Source organism: Rhinolophus ferrumequinum, chromosome 25, assembly GCF_004115265.2.
Source record: "Rhinolophus ferrumequinum isolate MPI-CBG mRhiFer1 chromosome 25, mRhiFer1_v1.p, whole genome shotgun sequence".
Classification (NCBI taxonomy): domain Eukaryota; kingdom Metazoa; phylum Chordata; class Mammalia; order Chiroptera; family Rhinolophidae; genus Rhinolophus; species Rhinolophus ferrumequinum.
The window spans coordinates 18,113,807-18,133,299 of record NC_046308.1 but is presented as its reverse complement, the minus strand read 5'-3'; the positions used below and the strand labels follow the sequence as shown (position 1 = coordinate 18,133,299).

General features: G+C 34.7%; 1 protein-coding gene across 2 annotated transcripts in view; it reads left to right on the top strand.

The window, feature by feature from the left end:
• TTC28 (tetratricopeptide repeat domain 28) overlaps positions 1 to 19,493 on the top strand; it is a 624,117-nt gene that overhangs the window by 142,914 nt on the left and 461,710 nt on the right. The window lies entirely within an intron of this gene.

The following is a 19,493-nucleotide window of genomic DNA, read 5'->3' as shown; positions in this document are numbered from 1 at the left end:
GCTTTTGCACAGCAAAAGAAACCATTAATAAAACAAAGAGGCAACCAACTGAATTGGAGAAGATATTTGCAAACAACACCTCTGAAAAGGGGCTAATATCCAAAATATATAAGTAACTCATACAACTCAACAATAAAAAAAAATCTATTTAAAAAAGGGCAGAGAACCTGAACAGACATTTCTCCCAAGAAGGTATACAAATGGCCAACAGATATATGAAAAGATGCTCAGCTTCGCTAGCTATTCGGGAAATGCAAATCAAAATCACAATGAGATACCACCTTCCACCTGTTTGAATGGCTCTTATCACCAAGACAAGTAATAACAAGTGTTGGAGAGGATGTGGAGAAAAAGGAACCCTCATACATTGCTGCTGGGAATTAAATTGATACAGCTACTATGGAAAACAGTATGGAGGTTCCTCAAAAAATTAAGAATAGAATTACCATATGATCCAGCAATCCCTCTTCTGGATTGTATCTATCCCCCAAATTTGAAAACATTTATCCATAAAGATACGTATACCCATCCTTGTGTTCATTGCAGCGTTATAAATGGTGGCCAAAACATGGAAACAACTAAAGTGTCCTTCAATAGATAATTGGATAAAGAAGATGTGGTACATGTATACAATGTAATATTACTCGGCCATAAGAAAAGATGAAATACTGACATTTGCGACAACTTGGATGGATCTTGAGATTATTATGCTAAGTGAAATAAGTCAGACAGAAAAAGTCAAGAACCATATGATTTCACTAATGTGTGGGAAATAAAACTGAAAGCAACAAATGAACAAGACAAACAAAAACTCATAAACACAGATAACAGTTTAGTGGTTACTAGAGGATAAGGGGTGGAGGAGGTAGAAGAGGGTAAAGGGGATCAAATATAAGGTGATAGAAGGAGAACTGACTCTGGTGGTGAACACACAGTGCAATATACTCATATAGATGATGTACGGTTGGGACCTATGTAATTTTACTAACCAACTGTCACCCCAAAATTTAATTAAAATATAAAAAACAAATCATTAGTATATATTTATTTGAACTTTATTTGTGAGACTCCTAAAGGCCTAAATTGGGAATTATTTCATGGAGGATTTGCATTTATTTCTGTCCGAAGCCAAGAGTTGTGTAGACCTGAGGCCCAAACTTTAGCACAATTTAAATCTTGGCTTAATCTCAAGTGGGAGATTCTGATTCAGTTTATCCAGATTTAGTTCCTCTGTGCCCCCACTCTATTTCAGCTCATCGTACCTTTCTTCCCTTAAGAGCTTTCCCTTACTTGGATGCTCAGAAATACACTAAAATATATATTTTATAGCATATCCTGGATCTAGTTATATAATAGAGGAGTCTTATTTTGTTTGCCATGATCAAAAGTCCTAGAAAAGTCATTCCTAAAAATATTGAGAGGCATCACATAATTGCAATATTTATTCTGTGTTCCATTGATAATAATGATATGTTATATTCAAGCTTATCCAGAGTTTTCATGTCTTATTTAATCTCCACAGCAACAAAGCATAAAAACCTTTAAAAAAGGGCAGGCATGTTTGTTATTAAAACTAGTCATATTTCCAAGAATGAGGAATTGGCTTTATAGTTCATAATCAGGAAGGATATTTTGATATTAGTATTTAAATAAAGTATCTCATTTGCTGTAGTTTACTTAAGTATTTTCATGCAGCAACATAGAACATGCTTACAATGGATAAAGAAAGAATATAAAGTTGTATCTTTTATGATTATAACTGTCAATTACATATTCATGTGAATAAGCATTAGAAATGGACATGGCAAAAAGAAAAACACTTGATTTAAGGTTTTGGGATTGTTAAAGTTTTGTTCATTTTATTCTAGTGTTGTTCTTATGATTGTACCGCTAATAAAAAAATCCGAAACTTATACAGCGTATATTCATTTCCCAGTTTTAATTAAAATCTATATATACATTTATACAGAGAAAGAAGTCTAAGGTGTGTGTGCATGTGTGTGTGTGTTTGTGTGTGTGTATGTTTATATATCAAAATCTTAACCACTTTTATCTCTGGTGAAGGATTTTAAGTGATTTTTACAAATGTATCCTTTATGACATTTTTGTAATATTCAGTTTTTAAAAATAAGGGTAATTTATTAATTTTGTAATTGTAAGAAATTACAAAACTGTTTTGGAAAAAATGTCCCATGTGCTATAAAAACTAGGCTTTGGTGCAAAAGTTTATTGGGGCTGAGAGAAAAAAGCTTATGTCCAAAGGAAAAATAAATTTACAGTGAATCTTTCCATAAGTCTTACTTCTGTGATGAAACTACATAAACATTGAAGAGTGAATTTTTCAACTAAATGTTGCATAAGAATCACTTGGCTTCAGAAGATCACGTAGTACACTCAAAGTTTTCATCATTTAACAGTAAATCTCAAACATTTAAATTTTCCTGACTTGTATACTTATTAGATGGATTAACATTAGAGGAAAGAACCAGGTACTTTAAATATATGATATTTAATGTCATAATCATCTTTAATCTCACAACTCTGTGGTGTTGGTGTATCCTTCATTTTGTACACTTGTGTAAATTGAGACTCAAGAGATTAAATAAATGGGGCAAAGTCATTTAACTACTAAGTGGAAAAGTGAGAATTTAAACCCAGTTCTGAAGGATTTAAAGGGTTTGCTCTGTCCAGCATGCTCTCCCACGAAGAGTAGGCCCTTCTGCTCTTTATATTACTGGATTTTGCCTGTATTCATACCATTTCCATTTGGCACTTGGGCATTTCAACAAAGGAAGATACTGAAAAAATGCACATAAAAAGTTGTTTAGTTGTAGTTCTCATAAGATTTGAGGGATTTCCACCCCCTCCACCCCCTTGGCAGTCTGCAAATGGTTAAACTTGATGAAATACTAATGAAGAATTACAGAGTTATTTGTTTGACTTTGCCACTTGGGACACTTGGCAAATGAGACAATTCATCTCAGTGTGCAGCTAGTCTCATTTCTTAAAGAAAATTAATTAATGCAGTTTGTCTTCCTCCCATATCTCTGATTATAGTCCTTTTATTATACCTTCACTTTCCAGTTCTACTTTTCTTCCCTGGAAATGTCTGTTTTTCAAGGCTTTCTTGTTTCTTTAAACCTGATAAGTGAAAGCAATTTTCCTCAGTATGAGTGTGTATTTGTAATTTTCGTACACTTTAGACAAGACAAAGACATTTGTGCAATGTCCCATAGGAAAAACATTCTATACTAAAGAAATTCAAAAGCATCAACCCCTTTTTTAAAGTGATTTAATCAATTTTCTTTTATAATTATCTTTATTACTCTTTGTCTTCTTTTTGGCAAGATGGGGTTAGTATTTGTATATCTTACCACAATTGTCTTCATGCACAACAGCTCATTACTTAAATTTATTAACGACACAATTTGGTTCTTAATACCTTTACATCTTAAAAATAATAAGACCTATGTTTTGGGGGCCATTTTTTTCTTAGTGGCTTTTGAAGAACAGGGAGTTGTTTTCTATAATTTTAACAGATACAACCAGAAATGCAATTTCTTTTTAGAAAATGGCTTGAGCAGTTTATTACTTGGTCTCTTTGAATATATTTTTTTCTCTGTTTTCACAGTGTGGACTTCTCATTTTAAAGGTAGAAAGATTACATGCTCATTTTCTTTCTCTTTTGATATTCATCTGAAAAAGTGGGGTTTCAGAAAATCTAGCTTTTAAATCACTTTTAACATTTTTTTTCACCCCACAGACCCAGCAAGGAATCAGTTTGAAAAAAATAAGATTGTTATCAATCATCTCCTTTACCAGTGTTGTATAAAAAATTTTTAATCATGCTGGCGAGAACATGGAGAATTGGCATGAATATATTTAAAGCCAAACTGAATGAGAAAAGATATGGGAAAGAAAGGATGGAAATGAAGTTAATTAAGAATTAAGGAAATAACCTCATGTTAAGATAGCAGTTTGTATTTTTATATTAAAATTAAATAAAGGCAATATAATAGTCACTGTTATAGCTTATAATGGTTTTCAGATTATTTTATAATATATATAGGATATTGAGTTCTCTATAACTGAAAATGAAATGGCTTGATTCAGTTATGATATGATACCAGTTTAACAATGGAAGGATTTTGCTTTTCCCAATTTTCAGTCTTTTCTAATATTCTTATCAGACTAGGTTTTTGAATTATCAGGTCATCATTCACTTACAACCTTTTAAAAAATGTTGACTGTATGTAGATTACAGAAATACTGTTGCATTATTTGCCCCTGCAATAGCCGATATCTGGCAGTTGAAGGGATGGTAACCTTTAAAATGAAATAACCCTGTCATAATATCATGGCAGAAAACTGACAGGATAGTAAAAATATACTGGACTTTGAGGGGCTTTCTAAGGGAAGCTATTTACAGATATTTTTATTAGGGAGATTTACAGATACTATGTTATTTGATATACTTCGTGTCAAGCTGAGGAGGCAGATCAGAACATAAGTCATGTTTGAGGATTCTACAATACCCCAGAAGAATCTTCTGATTTCAGAGAATAGTTGTGAGTCTGCTATTCTTTTCTCTTCATCTTTTGCTTACTTACTCCTCTTATTGTATACATTCATCGAATTATTTCAATGCAAATCTTTTTAGTTTTTTCATTTGAGGTTCTTTTGGGGTTGGAGTTACGGAGGGTTTCCCTTTCTGGCCCCTGTCTATCATGAGTTTAGTATCCCTTGGATAGAGCTTTTAATATCCATGGGATAGAGGACCTAGGGAGCAGGAGAAGGAATAGTTACAGAGTTAGACCAGGCATGAGTAGACGGGACATTTTTGAGGTGTCTACCCCTGAGGCTTCAGGAGGGGGTCAGAGGAGCTCCAAATATTCAAATGATAAACATGGGGTTTGCCTGTTTTTACAAAGAACTTTAACATTCTGAAGTGCTGGAATCATAAATCTTTTAATAAAACTTTGGGGTTGATGGGTGATGACTGTTGCAGAGCTTTTGAAGAGCAACAGAAATCTATTGCTTTTCAGTCTTTACAAAGTTGAATTATATATTATGAAAAAAAACTGCTCATATTACCTATTCACCAGTCCTGTTGTAAAATAGTATGTTTCTTGTTACTTTTTGTATATGTAGCGAAACATTTCAGGATTTCTTACACTTCTTCAGTACTTTGTTAAATTTCATATTGGGTCATATACTTAATAGTAAGCTGTAAACCCAATTTCTCTCTCCAGTGATTATGAATTTAGTTTATGCTGTACAGTTCTTTCGTTGTTCAAAGATCCTCTAGCATTGCCCTGGACCTCATAGCAGAAAAAAACTATTTTAGAATGTTACTCTGTTCTGATATCAGGTAATGATTAGGTAAGGTTATGTCAAACTCTGACTTAAATAAGCTTTGCTTACTTAAATTTAGAAGAACTTCAAATTCTCTGAAAAGCAGTGAGTTCAAATGGATAAAATGGCAAGTTTTTTCTTAGAATATTTAGTTAGCTGATATTGATACTTGTCTTGAAAGAATGTCTAGTTTCAAATTTCAGCTCTGCTACTTACTAATTGTGTTAAGGTGGACAAGTTACTTAGCTTTTTTTTTTTTTAGATCCTATGTTTTTAAAATGTGGATAATGATATTTCTTACCTCATAGAGTTGTTACGAGTATAAAATGAGATAATATGTAGAGCATTTAGAACAGGGTCTGGTACATACTAAATGCTCAATAAATGTAAAGATAAGTACATATAATTAAATAATATTATAAGTATATAAATTAAGTACAGTAGTCCCCCTTTATCCACAGTTTTGCTTCCCATAGTTTCAGTCACATGTGGTCAAGTGGGGTCTGAAAATATTAAATGGAAAATTCCAGAAATAAGCAATTCATAAGTTTTCAGTTTCACTTTATTCTGAATAGGCTGAGGAAATCTCAGCTGTCCAGTTATGTCCCACCTGGGATGTGAATGAACTTTTTGTCCAGCCTATCCATGCTCTGATACCTGCCGTTAGTCACTAAATAGCCCCCTCGGTTATCAGATTGACTCAGTATTGCAGTGCTTGTGTTCATGTAACCCTTATTTTATTTAATAATGGCCTCAGTGTACAAAAGCAGTGATGCTGGCAATTCGGACATGCCAAGGAGAAGCCATAAAGTGTTTCCTGTAAGTAAAAGGTGGAAATTCTTGACTTAATAAGGAAAGGAAAAACAAAATTGTATGCTGAGTTTGCTAAGAGCTACAGTAAGAAGAAATCGTCTATCCATGAAACTGAAAAAGGAAAAAGAAATTTGTGCTAGTTTGCTGAGAGAGAGCACATTCATGTAACTTTTACTACAATATATTGTTATTCTATTTCATTATTAGTTGTTAATTTCTTGTGACGAATTCACAAATTAAACTTTATCATAGGTAGAAATGTATAGAGAAAACATAGTATATAAATAGGGTTTGGTGCTATCCGTGGTTTCAGGCATCCACTGGGGGTCTTGAAACATATCCTCCACGGATAAGGGGGGGGGCTACTGTATATTTTAAACAGTCTTGAAAATTTCCTTCATTAATTTAGTCATTAAATTCAATTAAACAGTTGGTAAGATAGTTTTGAATTTAGAGTGAAGAAATAATAGAGGCAACTCTTAATGAAGAAACTTAAGAAATTTGATTTGATTTTAGCCAGGATTTTGGGTTTTGTTCACTTCCCGGGTTTATTTATATAAATAAAATATTAAGAACTTAAATGAAGGACATCTTTAGTCATATTGTTAAGATCTTTATCATAGTGGACCTTGAGTCATTCAGTCCTATCTGGGTTAGAATCCCAGATTTACTATGTATATTTGTGTGATCTTTAAAATTTACTTTGTCTCTCTAACTCTTAGTTTCATATGTGTAAAATGGGAGTGAGGATACTTACTGGTATTAGATAGTCTCTATTCATATACATATGTATATATAACATATAATATGTCACATGTTATATATATTTTACCTAAGTGTACCAGGTATGTACTAGGCACTCAAAAGATAGCTTTATGATATTCTGTGCTGATCTTATAATTCTTTCTGAATATTACTACCCTTCAATATATATTATGTTGAATCTAGCGTTCCTTACCAATTTAGGTAGTTAGTGATCCTTGGTTTGGAATGTAAACTTCTGATTTCTCACTTCATCTGTTTAAACTAGAAGTAAGAGTATTCTCTAAAGTAGGATTATGGATAGCCATTTTTTCACTCAACTACATTGACTTAGAGACAGCCAAAGCACTAGATCTTTGCAGTTATGTTATGTTTGGTTCCTCTCGAGGAACCCAAATCTTAGAGGCTTTCAGATATACTATTCAAAATGTATTTCTTAAACTTTAGACTAGAAGGGACAGTGGGCATCATTCTTCCTCCTCCTGATAATTGAGATCCAGGAAAGGTAACTGACATGCCCAAGGTAGTAGAGCAGGAAGCAAAACTGGGGTTCCTAACCCTTAGCCCCACAGTTGAGGTTTAATACTTTGTCTGAATTATTAATAATTTGCTAGTTACATTCTTTTAGGAAATTGATAGTTTAAGATTACAGAGTTCTGACATTCCACAACATTTTATTTGATAATTACCTTTAACTGTAATCGTCTCAGAAATGTAGGTTTGTTGCCACAGGGTATACTGGTGATCACACAACTCACCAGATGGGTTTTATTTTGTGTTGGACAAAATAAATAGCACGACTCTTTGTATAAAATTACCAGTCTGAATTAACAGAAAAAAGTCACAAAGGGAGCATTATTCAACCCAAAAAGATGAAAGTACTTTGGAAAAATGTCATATAAGAAATAATGTTTCATAAAAAATAGTGTTTCACTTACTATTGGGGTGTCTAAGTATTTAATGACCTCATTTTATGTTGTTCATATATCAGAAAGGAGTTTCTTGACTACCCTCTATAAAATAGTACCTTCCCGTAACTCTGTACTCTAAGCTGCTTAATTTTTTTCATATCATGTACCATTATCTGACATGGCATTTATATGTACATACATTTACCTATATATATATAATTAGTGATTAACTTGTATATTATTTTTCTTTCTCACTAGATTGTAAACTTCATGAGAGCAGGGAGTTTATCTGTACATGGTTGGTGCTCAAAAATTCTTGCCTGGCTGTGGAAAACAGTCTGGCAGTTCCTCAAAACATTAAATACAGAGCTACCTGATGACCTTGCAATTTCAGTCCTACGTATATGCTCAGAAGAATTGAAAACAGGTACTCAAATAAATACATGTACACACAGGTTCATAGCAGCACTATTCAAAATAGCCAGTAGGTGGGAATGTCCATCAATGGATGAATGGATAAAAAATTGTGGTATATACATACAATGAAATATTATTCAGCCATAAGAGAAATGATGATCTGATACATAACTGTAACATGGAGGAACCTCAAAAACATTATGCAAAGTGAAAAAACCCAGCCACAAAAGGTCATGGATTATATGATTCCATTTATATGACATGTCCAGGATAGATAAATCCATAGAGACAGAATACAGACTGATGGTGTCCAGGGGCTGAGGAAAAGGGGGGAGTCGGGAGAAACTGCTCAACGGGTGTGGCGTTTTCCTTTGGAGTGATGGAAGTGTTTTGGAGCTCGATAGAAGTGGTGGTTGTACAACATTGTGGATGCACTAAATGCCACTGAATTGTTCACTTTAAAATGGTTAATTTTATGTTACGGATAGTTTACCCCAATAAATTATTTTTTTAAATGCTTGCTTGCTTTCTGAATGTGGTCAGTTTGTTTGAGTGCCTGCTGTGTGTAAGGTATTGTGTATAAGACTGCCAGTTACTGCCAGCTGTGCGATCTGAGCAAAAAGAGGGTGGGAACAAACAATGATGAGACTAAAATTGTACAGAAATTTTGTATTCATATGTGAGAAGGGAAATACTTGATTGACATGGAGCACACTTAGAAATAGTAGTTCCTAAAATCTGATGTGCTACCCTGTTTCCCCGAAAATAAGACCTAGCCAGACCATCAGCTCTAATGCGTCTTTTGGAGCAAAAATTAATGTAAGATCCGGTATGATATGATATGATATCATCTGATAGACCTGGTCTTATTTTACTAAAAATTACATTATTTTTTGCTCCAAAAGACTCATTAGAGCTGATGGTCCGGCTAGGTCTTATTTTCGGGGAAACACAGCCTGAGGGACAGAGCTGAATAAGACTGCTTGTGCCTATAGAGCCTCTGACCACGACGTGCGCTTGTCAAGTTCAGAAATGCTAATTCTTTGCTTCTTTCCTTCCCATGAGACTGACTGCCAGGATGACAGAGTTCATCTTCCCTGCTCTTCCTTACTGTATCCTTATTGTGGATCCTACATTGCAGTGGAAGCATTGCAGCCCCAAACCACCCTTTAATTGGCTAGAAGTCTCACTGTTGAGTGACATGATCTTTCTTCCTAGGGGACTGGAGGAGAACAGTACCAAAAAATTAGTCCGATTCTCTCCACATTTACATCGTCATTTTACCCCAACACCTAGAAAAGCTTGCCTTTCTTCCAAGTAGAGCAAATTTCCAATTCTCATATTTTCATTTAGTTTAATTGTGTGGCTTTGTTGGGCTCCATGGTGATTGTCACATGCAGACTTTCTGGTTTTTGCTCATCAAAATCTATATTTGGATTATTGTAAATTATAACCAAGTATCCAGACCTGGTGTTTTCTGTACTAAAGTACAGCCGTTTATGTACTATAATCACAAAGTGCTTTTAAAGTTTTTACCTTTTCCTTTTCTGTTTATATTCCCATGTGTTTAATTGTTAGCATTTGTTTCTCTATTATAGGCATCTCTCAAAATGGGGGAATATCTAAGCAGTAAGCCCAGGATTATTCTCAAATGTAGACTGTAACTGCTTTTCTATGGAAATTAATAACGAACAACCAAAATTTCTGTGGTATGTCATCTGTCATATAAGTGACAGAATTAAAAGTTGAAAAGAAACATTTCATTCTTCAAAAGTACCTGTCATGAAATAGTTAGATTTTTGTGTTGGCTAACTAACTTTTATAGATGTAATGCATTGTATAAGAAAACATAGAATAAGAGAGTAGCATAGTGGTTAAAACCACAGTATTTTTGAATCAGACCTAAACTTGCAGGCCATCTCTTCTTCGTGCTGTTTGTTTGCTGGCTGCGTGATCTTGGAGAAATTATTTAACCTCAATAATCCTCAGTTTATCCATTTATAGAGAGAGGATGACCACCCTATCTCTCTGGTGTGTAAAGCCCTTACAAAAAATAGGACCTAACATGTTGTCAGGGGTGATTATTCTTTTAAATTAATGATTTTGAAAATAAAATAAAATCTGCAAGGTCACTCCTCTTTTTTTGGAACTGTGAACACTGGACTGCATTTTCTCTTTCTTGGTTTGCTTTCCTCCATAACTATTCTCATCATTGTCTCATTTGATGGGAAATGGTTCCAAAAGCAAAAAAAGCATTTAAAGTAGGCTAATCTAAGAATGAAATGCCCTTTCCTCCTCTAGCTTCTGGAACCTCGGCTTTTGAGTCGGTTCTTATGTATGAATGCAAATGAAACACTGGAGAACTGTGGAAAGGACCTAAATAAAACATTGGTTTACCAATCATCAGATTGCTAGTACACTAGAGAAATGTGCCAGACTGCTTTTGACAGAACCAGAATGAAAGGCTTTTTAAACAGCATGCCAAATACTAATTAATTTTCTGAACATTTCAAGATTCTTACTGAGTTTATATTCCTAGAGTCTGCGACCTGATATTATTGCCAGAAAGTTGATGGTGAGGTCACAAGTGTAAAATTTTAGTTTTATGGCAAGATAGTTGGCATAAAACCATAGGATCTATGTATAGCTTAGTTACATGAGAAACAAGTGTCTGAAAAACAAGAGAAAGAAAATTGTTGGATATGTTTGCAAAAATTTCCCCAACTCATTAAACAAATGCTTTTAGAATGAATGCTTGTAGCAGCACTCTTGTTTCTCATATGTAGCCTTTGTGAGATTGCTGTGGTAACCATTGTGAGTGACAGTTCACATCTGGAGACTTGTAAAATCTGCATATTGATAGCCTCCATTTGGCTTTGCCTCATCTTCTGTAATCTGAGCTTGCTGCTTGCCTTTTTCTCTCCCTCAGGAAGGAGGTGCTCAGTCTGATAGGTAAAAATGCTATCTTTTTATAGCTTTGTTTTTCTTTTTTTTATATATTCAATATTTAAAAATATGAATGAGTTCATTTTCAAGGAAGCTTGGAGGGGAAGGGAAGAAAGGATAAGACAAGGGGATTGGAATAGGTATGGAGGAAAAGAGGAGAAAGGGAAAGAGAGAAATTGAGAGTGGATGGTAGAATGGCGAAGAGGAAGGGGGGTGTTGGCTGTAGGTTTGGGGGCGGTGGAGAGAGAGAACAAAGAGGATTGTTTAGAGGTTAGTGTCCGGTAATTTACATACTTCTCATTTTAACCTTGGAGATTCTGATTATCACCTGTTACCTCCTATCCTTTGAATATGTTTATTAATTAATTATGATTCACCAGCTCTAACACTTAAGTCATTAGAGGTTTCATTCCAAATGGGGGAAATCAGAACAGCCTGTTAGAATGAAAATTCTCTTAGATGCAACAGCAGTGACTAGTGTAAAATCATATTAAGGTCAGATTTGTCATCCTCTTGTGATTAGATAGGTTTTTATCGTCCCAAAGAGAAGAAACATTACCGTTTGTATGAGAATTTATTGTGAGGATATGTGTATGTAGCACGAAAAGTCACTCTAATGGGGTTGTATGTACCCCTGATACAAGCACTGGAAAAGCAAAGATTGTTATGGAGAAACCAACCACTTGTAGTTAACAGCCTAAGCTAAATTGGCTCTTCTCATTTTATGTACTGTTTGTATATTTTCAAGAGAGACAATTTGATTTGGTCAGCTTGCCACTCACTCTGCATTGAGTACCCCTTTCAGTTGTAGTTCTGTGAAGACATCTCAGAATATTTCTTCTCCCACATATATTCTTCTCCCATATTATACTTAGCCCATATATATTGCCTTGACTTGTGCATTTGAAACTTGGTTTGTTCAGCTGTGATTTGATTTATTTCTTTATTCTTGGCGCACCTAAAATGAACTGACGTACGAGGTGTGATACAAAACTACAGTGAATGCTGCTGCCGAGTGCCATCCAACAGAAACGCAGGATCTTCAATATGAACCTTAGTAACAGTGTGTGACAAGTTCCAACTTGTTGGGTGGAGTCAGTTGAGTGTGAACTACGATTGAGAGAAGGTGTGTTTTCAAGTGCGCCGTAAATCATACTCCATCAATGCTCCGTGTCACACATCGCTTCTGGTATTCAGCAATTTCTGTCAAATAAAAACATTGCAGTGTGTCCTCATCCACCTTATTCACCAGATCTGGCACCGTGCGAGTTCTAGCTCTTCCCCAAAGTCAAAATGATTCAGGACATGGAGGCAGCCATGACAGTGCAGCTAAAGACATGAAAGAGGACTTCCAGAACTGCTTCAGAAAGTGGCAAGAACGATGGGATAAGTGTGTCAGAAGGAGAGGGAGTATACTGAGGGGAATTGATGGCAATGTGCCTTTCATTGTAATAATTTTTTAAAATTTAAACATTCACCATGTTGTTTGATCATACCTCGTATGCTAGATGCTGGAAAATCAGAAGTGAGCAAGATAGGAAGGCCTCTACCTAATAGAGGTTACATTTTGGGAGTGTGGAGGTGGTGAAACAGAAAATAAATGAATGAGCAAAATAATTTCAGATGATGATGAATCCTGAGAAGACAGTAAATCAGGCTGGTGTGATACCGAGTGACTGGGGAGAGGGTCTGTTTTAGAGAGGGTAAAGAACGCCTCTTTGAGAAAGTAACTTTTTAACTGATGTCTCAGTGACCTGTGCGGTGGAGGGAGTAGTAGCAAGTGCAAGGGCCCTGAGCTTGGTTGGGTTGGATTGAAAAAAAGCCCCTTTTTATTATGGAAAATTTCAAACATATGGAAAATACAGAGAAAGTATAATGAACTCTCATGTACTCATCAGTTTCAATGATGAATCTTCCTACCCTACCCTCACATTTTTTTGACATATTTTCTAGACATCATATTGTTTTATCTAAGAATATTTCAGTGTATATCTAAAATATCTTCTTTAAAATTTGACCAGAATATCATTATCATAACTAGGAAAAAAATTAATAATGTTTCCTTAATATCATCGAATATCTAGTTACTGTCTAACTTCTAGTTGTCTCATCAATGCTTTATCAGTTATCTTTTGTCACAGTTATGCAGTATAACAAACAATCACAAAACCTCAGAGGTTTTGTGTATACAAGAGTAAACAGTCTGTACATCAGCTGGGTGGTTCTGTTGCCCTACGCTGGCCTTAAAGTGGCTCACTCGTTTTCCTGTGGTCCGCTGGAGGTGATTTGGTAGATCTTGGTTGGGCTTTTAAACATATTTAGGGCCTCGACTGCCATCCAGAGCTATCTTACTCTGCCCCACATGTCTTTCTTCCAGTAGGGCATGTTTTCATGGTGAAAGCAGAGGAGCGAGAGCAAAGCCCAACTGTGCAAAAGAGCAGGTGAGAACGAATGAGTGCTTTTCAAGCCTCTGCTTGCCTCACCTTTGCTAACATCCCATTGACCAAAGTCAGAGTTGGAGGAGACTACAAAGATGCAGGACAAAATGGGGTGAATTCAGGAATGCCATTTGATTAATGCAATCAATCGAACACAAATGCTATAAATGATTTTCTTTTGTGTTTTGTTTGAATCAGAATCCAAATAAAGTCAACACATTATGTTTAGTTGCTATTTCTAGGTTATTCTCCCTTCCCTCTCTCTTTTTTACCTTGTATTTTATTTTTTAAAAGAGAATTGGGAATTTCTAATACACACTGAGAAGGTCAGTGTGACTAGAATGTAGTAATGAAGGACAGAATGATAGGCAACGTTGGGAGGGGATAGGTCAATTCATTCAGTGCCTGTGGATCATGGGAAGGAGTTTGGGTTTTATTCTAAAAGTATTTGGGAAGTCATGCTAGGTTTGGAGCTGGGGAATGACATGATCTGATTTATGTTTTGTTTTCAATAAATCCCAAGTACATTTAGTAGTAAAATACACAGATGAGTTTTGACAAATGTGTACCCTCATGTAACCATTATTCCAATCAAAATATCAAACATTTCCATTACTCCAGAAAGCACCCCCTTGCCCCTTTGTAGTCAGTCTCTCCTCTTCCATGCAAACACTGATCTGATTTCTGTCACTAGATTAGTTGTACGTGTTCCAGACGTTCATATGAATGGAATCATACTATTAATAATATATTCTTTTGTATCTGTCTCCTTTCACTCAACATAATGCTGGTACAATTCATCTGTGTTGGTTCAGGTATTAGCAATTCATTTATTTTTATTGCTATGTAATATGTAATTGTCTGACTATTCCACAATTTATTTACTCACGCATTAATGAACATTTGGGTTTCCAGTTTTTTGACTATTATGAATGAAGTTGCTATGCACATTTGTATACAAACAAGTCTTTCTGTAAACATGTTTTCATTTTTCTTGAGTCAATACTTAGGAGTGGACTTGCTGGATCATACAGTTTAGTGTATTTCAATTTTATAAGAAACTTTGAAACTGCTTTTCAAAATTGTACCCCCTCATTACTAATCAAGGTGATGCACATTAAGACCACAGTGAGATATTATGTTCATCTAATAGATTTATAGATGTGCCATTTAACACTGGTTTGGGGGGATGATTATCATTCGGAACTGTTACACTTTGCTAGTAGAAGTGTTAACTGGTATAACTGATTTTGAAAACACAATGGCAATATTTTGAAAGTTGAACTTTAAACTTTATACTCTACACCCCAACAACTTCGCTCCTAGGTAGAGAATCTCTTGTACAAGTGCACTAGGAGCTATGCATTGGAATTTTGTGAGTAAGACTGTGTATAAAAGCAATAAACTAAAAATTATCCAAGTGTCCATTGATAAGATGAGGGATAAATTGTGCATATTCACACATTACAGTACTTTACATTAGGGAAAATGAATGAACTACAATTACATGCATCATTGATAAAGTTAATAAACAAGCAAAACTAAATATTTCGTTCAGGCATAATGTGATAAAATTATGTCAAAGAAAGGCAAGGAGATGATAAGCACAGCATTAAGAATATTTCCTTATGCAGGAGGCAGGTAGATCGAGTGACAGAGAGAGGTAGATGCAAGTTATTGGTAATACTCTGGTCTCTGATTTCTGTATAACTTAAATATAATCTTCAGTATATTTTGTGGTATGTCAAATATTATTTTTAAAAAGATCATACACATTAAATAACTACTGTGGCTTTTGTGTAGAAGAATGGATTGTAATGACGCAAAAGGGGGACTGATTTCATTCAAAGCAGAATTTGTTGCAACTATTGCAGGAAAAAACAAGTTCATGCCTTTTCCTTGGAAGGAAACACTGTATTTGACAGGAGTGGACAGGCGTGGCAACCTATCCTGTGCACTTGGGTTAGTGATTTCCCATTCGTACTTCTTCAGTGTGTAGGTCCAAATACTTATTAAATGGGCATTTAGAAACTTGGAAGCAGTTTACTTAAAATACTTTTATAGCATTAATTTATTATTTAGTAGTTCGTTTAGTGTCCGATTGGCATTGCTTAATTGCAGAATTTATGTTACCACTTGGAATATAAATAAGAATAAACCTTTGTTGATGAATTGATTTAGACCGATTCTTCACATGTACAAGACCCACCCCAAAAGAGTAGTATTTTACTTTGCAATTTAAGCTTCTCCCCCGACCCCCATTTTATCTGTTGTCACAAGACTTACCGTCATCATCAATTGGGAAACCTATTTGCTTCTTACCTTATTGGATCTTCTTTTCCCAGACCCTGTGTTTTCATCTTTTTTGGTTTACTTTCTCAGTTTGGTAGAGCACACTCTCCAGTACCTTCCTACGAAAGGGAGCATGAGAGATATATTTTACTCTCACAATTAATTTAATTCTAGTTTAAAATGATTTTCCCTCAGAATTCTTAAGGCATTGATTCTTTGTTTTCTAGCTTGTATTGTTGCAATTGAGAAGCACCATTCCGATTCCTAATTCTTTTTATGAAAACTGGTCTCCCCTCCCGCTCCCAGCTACTCTCTTTTAGAAGCTTGTCAGATCTTTGACTCTAGCATTTTGCAGTTTCACAATATGCCTTAATATGAATTTGTTTTGATTCTCTCTGTTCAGGTAAATTTTTACAGAATTTACAGGCATATAGTTTGATGGATTACTTCTTTCTACTTTATTCTCTTTTCCTAAAATTTCCGTAAATGCGATTTTGAACCTCATGGATCTGTCGTTTAATTTTCTGACATTTTTTTCTCTCTTTAATTTCATTACTTTGTCATTTTGCTCTGCTCTCTGGGACATCTCCTCTCCCTTATCCTTCAAATCTTTTATTGAGTACTTTCTTCTATCATTTTTAATTTAAAAAATTCCTTTTTAAAAAATTGAGGTATAATTCACACATAAAATTCACCATTTAAATAAATGTACAATGCAGTGGGTTTTTGTTTACTCACTAGGTTGTGTAACTCACAGTGTTTAATTCCAGAACATTTTCATCGTTCCAAAGAGAACCATACCCACTATTCATTCTTTATTCCCTTAACTCCCCAACCCCTGGCAATCACTAATCTACTTTCTGCCTCTATGGATTTGCCTATTTTGCACATTTCCTGTAAGTGGAATCATACAGTGTGGCCGTTTATTTCTGGCTGCTTTTACTTAGCATAATGTTTTCAAAGTTAATTCATGTTGTTTTATGTATGTCTTTTTTTCCTCCCTGAATGGTCTTTTTTAGTATACTCTGTTCTTGTTTCATTCAAGCAATACTTCCTCTTATTTTTGAAGCTCTAAATGGTAATTTTTGAAATTTTAATTTATGTACATTTTTTATTTCCCCAAAGTTACTTTTTCCCTATTTGTTTTGGTGTCCGCATTTTATATGTTTTCTAGAAAATGTCTACTATCCATATTTTTCTGCCTAGATTTAAGAGTGAGGTACAATAAAACTTAATGGAAGTTTTCTAAGCAAGGGTGAGTCTGAGTGTCTGTGCTTTTCATCACATGGTGATCTGGCTGAGCTATAGAATTCCTTTGGGTCTTTTTTTCCCCCTCTTGGGTTTAGTCAGATTCTCTAGCACCAATTCTTCCATTTTCTGCTTGAGGACTTATGTTTGGCTGCCTGTCAGTGTTCTGAGAACGAAATGTGTAAGCCTTTAAATTCGTCCACATGTTTTCAGTATGAAACTCTTAAACCATTCCCAGCACAAAGTCCTCTGTTTTCCTTTCTCTAGGTTTCTGCCAAAAGAGGGAGGAGCAGTCATCTGGGAGTGGAACTGTTTCTCAAACAGACTTTCAACCTGTCTCCCTGTTTGTAAATTGTCTCCATTTTAGCTTCCAGAGGTACATGGCACTGCCTCTTCCTGAACCCAGTAGAGATTCTGCAATATAAATTGGGTTGCTTCATAGCTTTTCTCACTGGCTTAAGTTTTGGTTCTGCTAAGTCAGTTACCACTTGTCCATCTGCTTTCTAGCTTTTTAAAACTTTGCTATTTTTGCCCTTCTCCTGATCTTTTTTTTTTTTTCATTGTGAGATTATGCCATTTATAAAATCTTTTTAAGGAAATCATTTTAGTGGCATTTTGGAAGAGAGGAGACCTAATTGCATGTGTTTCATCCACCATGTTTAACTAGTAGTAATTATTTTAGCGCAGTATTAAGAGAATTGTATTAACTTGCTAGGGTCTGCCATAACAAAGTACCACAGATTGGATGGCTTAAAAAACAGAAATTTATTTTCTCTCAGTTCTGGAGAGTAGAAGTCTGAGAGCAAGGTGTTAGCAGGATTGATTTCTTTTGAGGCCTCTTTCCTTGACTTATAAGGTGGCTGTCTTCTCCTTCTATCTCCAAATGGCCTTCCCTCTGTGCATGTCTAATATTACCTGTGTGCATGTCCTAATGTTCTCTTCTTACAAGAACACTAGTCATTGGATTAGGGCCCACCCTTATGGCCTAATTTTACCTTAATCACTCTTTAAAGATTTTATATCCAAATATAGTTACATTCTGAGATCCAGGGGGTTAGGAATTCAACATATGAATCCAGCCCATAACAAGAATATTTTTAATATGTATTAAGTGAATTGGTTTTATTATTTTTTTCAGCTTGTATACCTGTTCATTTTTATTTTTTGATAGTATAAATACATCTTTCATGATTTTAGGAATAATTATATGTCACTTTCTGTTTTTATTTTTTGAGTTATGCTTTCTCCAAGTACAATGAGATTAGTAATGTTTTAGCTAAGGCTCTTTTACCATTGTTTTGCAGGGATTAGAAACTCACCCAAGCTAACTTAAATAGAGTGTTTCTGTTGAGAAGTCTAAAGCCATTCTGATTCCAAATCCTTTTTCATGGCCCTTTAATATCTTCCTTTCTCTAGAAGCTTATAAGATTTTCACTGTCCTGAAATTTCTTGATGTGATGCCTTGATGTGAGTGTATTTTCATCCATTGCATTGAGTACTTGATGGACGTTTCTAATCTTGAAATTAATATCCTTTGGAATTTTCTTGAATCATTTCTTTTATGATTTCTGCCCTCTGTTTTCTTTATTCTCTTTTGCTGGACTGTTTGTTATGCAGTTTTTGGCCCTCATAGACTAGTCCTTGAATTTTTTCCCCCTATTTTTTCTCTCTCGCTTTCAAAATCTTTTCTTTTCTTTTAGGCACTTTTTATTTTCCAAAAAAAAAAATTGTCGTTAATATATAAACATCTCATTCTCTCAAAAAAATTCTACAACTATACAGCTGTTTGCTCCATTATTTGCATAGGAAATGACCACAATACAAAAATAAGAGGGAAAAAGAAGCAAAACAGCAACTGATTTATGCTTTTTATGTAGGTATGTTTCCACGTATAAACATTTTGAAGCCTTACAAAATATTTACACCGTTTGTCATCTATTTACATGTTTTAAGAGCAACTTTTCTAACAAACAAAACTATAATTTATCAAGTTATGAAAATTTTCTAAAAAAACTTACTATATTACCACAAAATAAATAAAGATAAACAATATTTTAAAAACAAAATTAAAATTTCATTTCAATTAAGACCCCTTTTGGCATTTTGCTTATTTATTCTGCCCTTTGGTTAACAGCATCAGCATCACATTACTATTTTATATTGCATATATGTAGCACTTGCTTAAGTTTTCAACATGTCATTTATAATTCAAGGCAGACACTGAGTCAGTATTAACAATAGATTAACTAACCTGCACTGTAATTTAGGTAAAATTACTGTGTCACTGTATATTACATGCAAAATCCACATA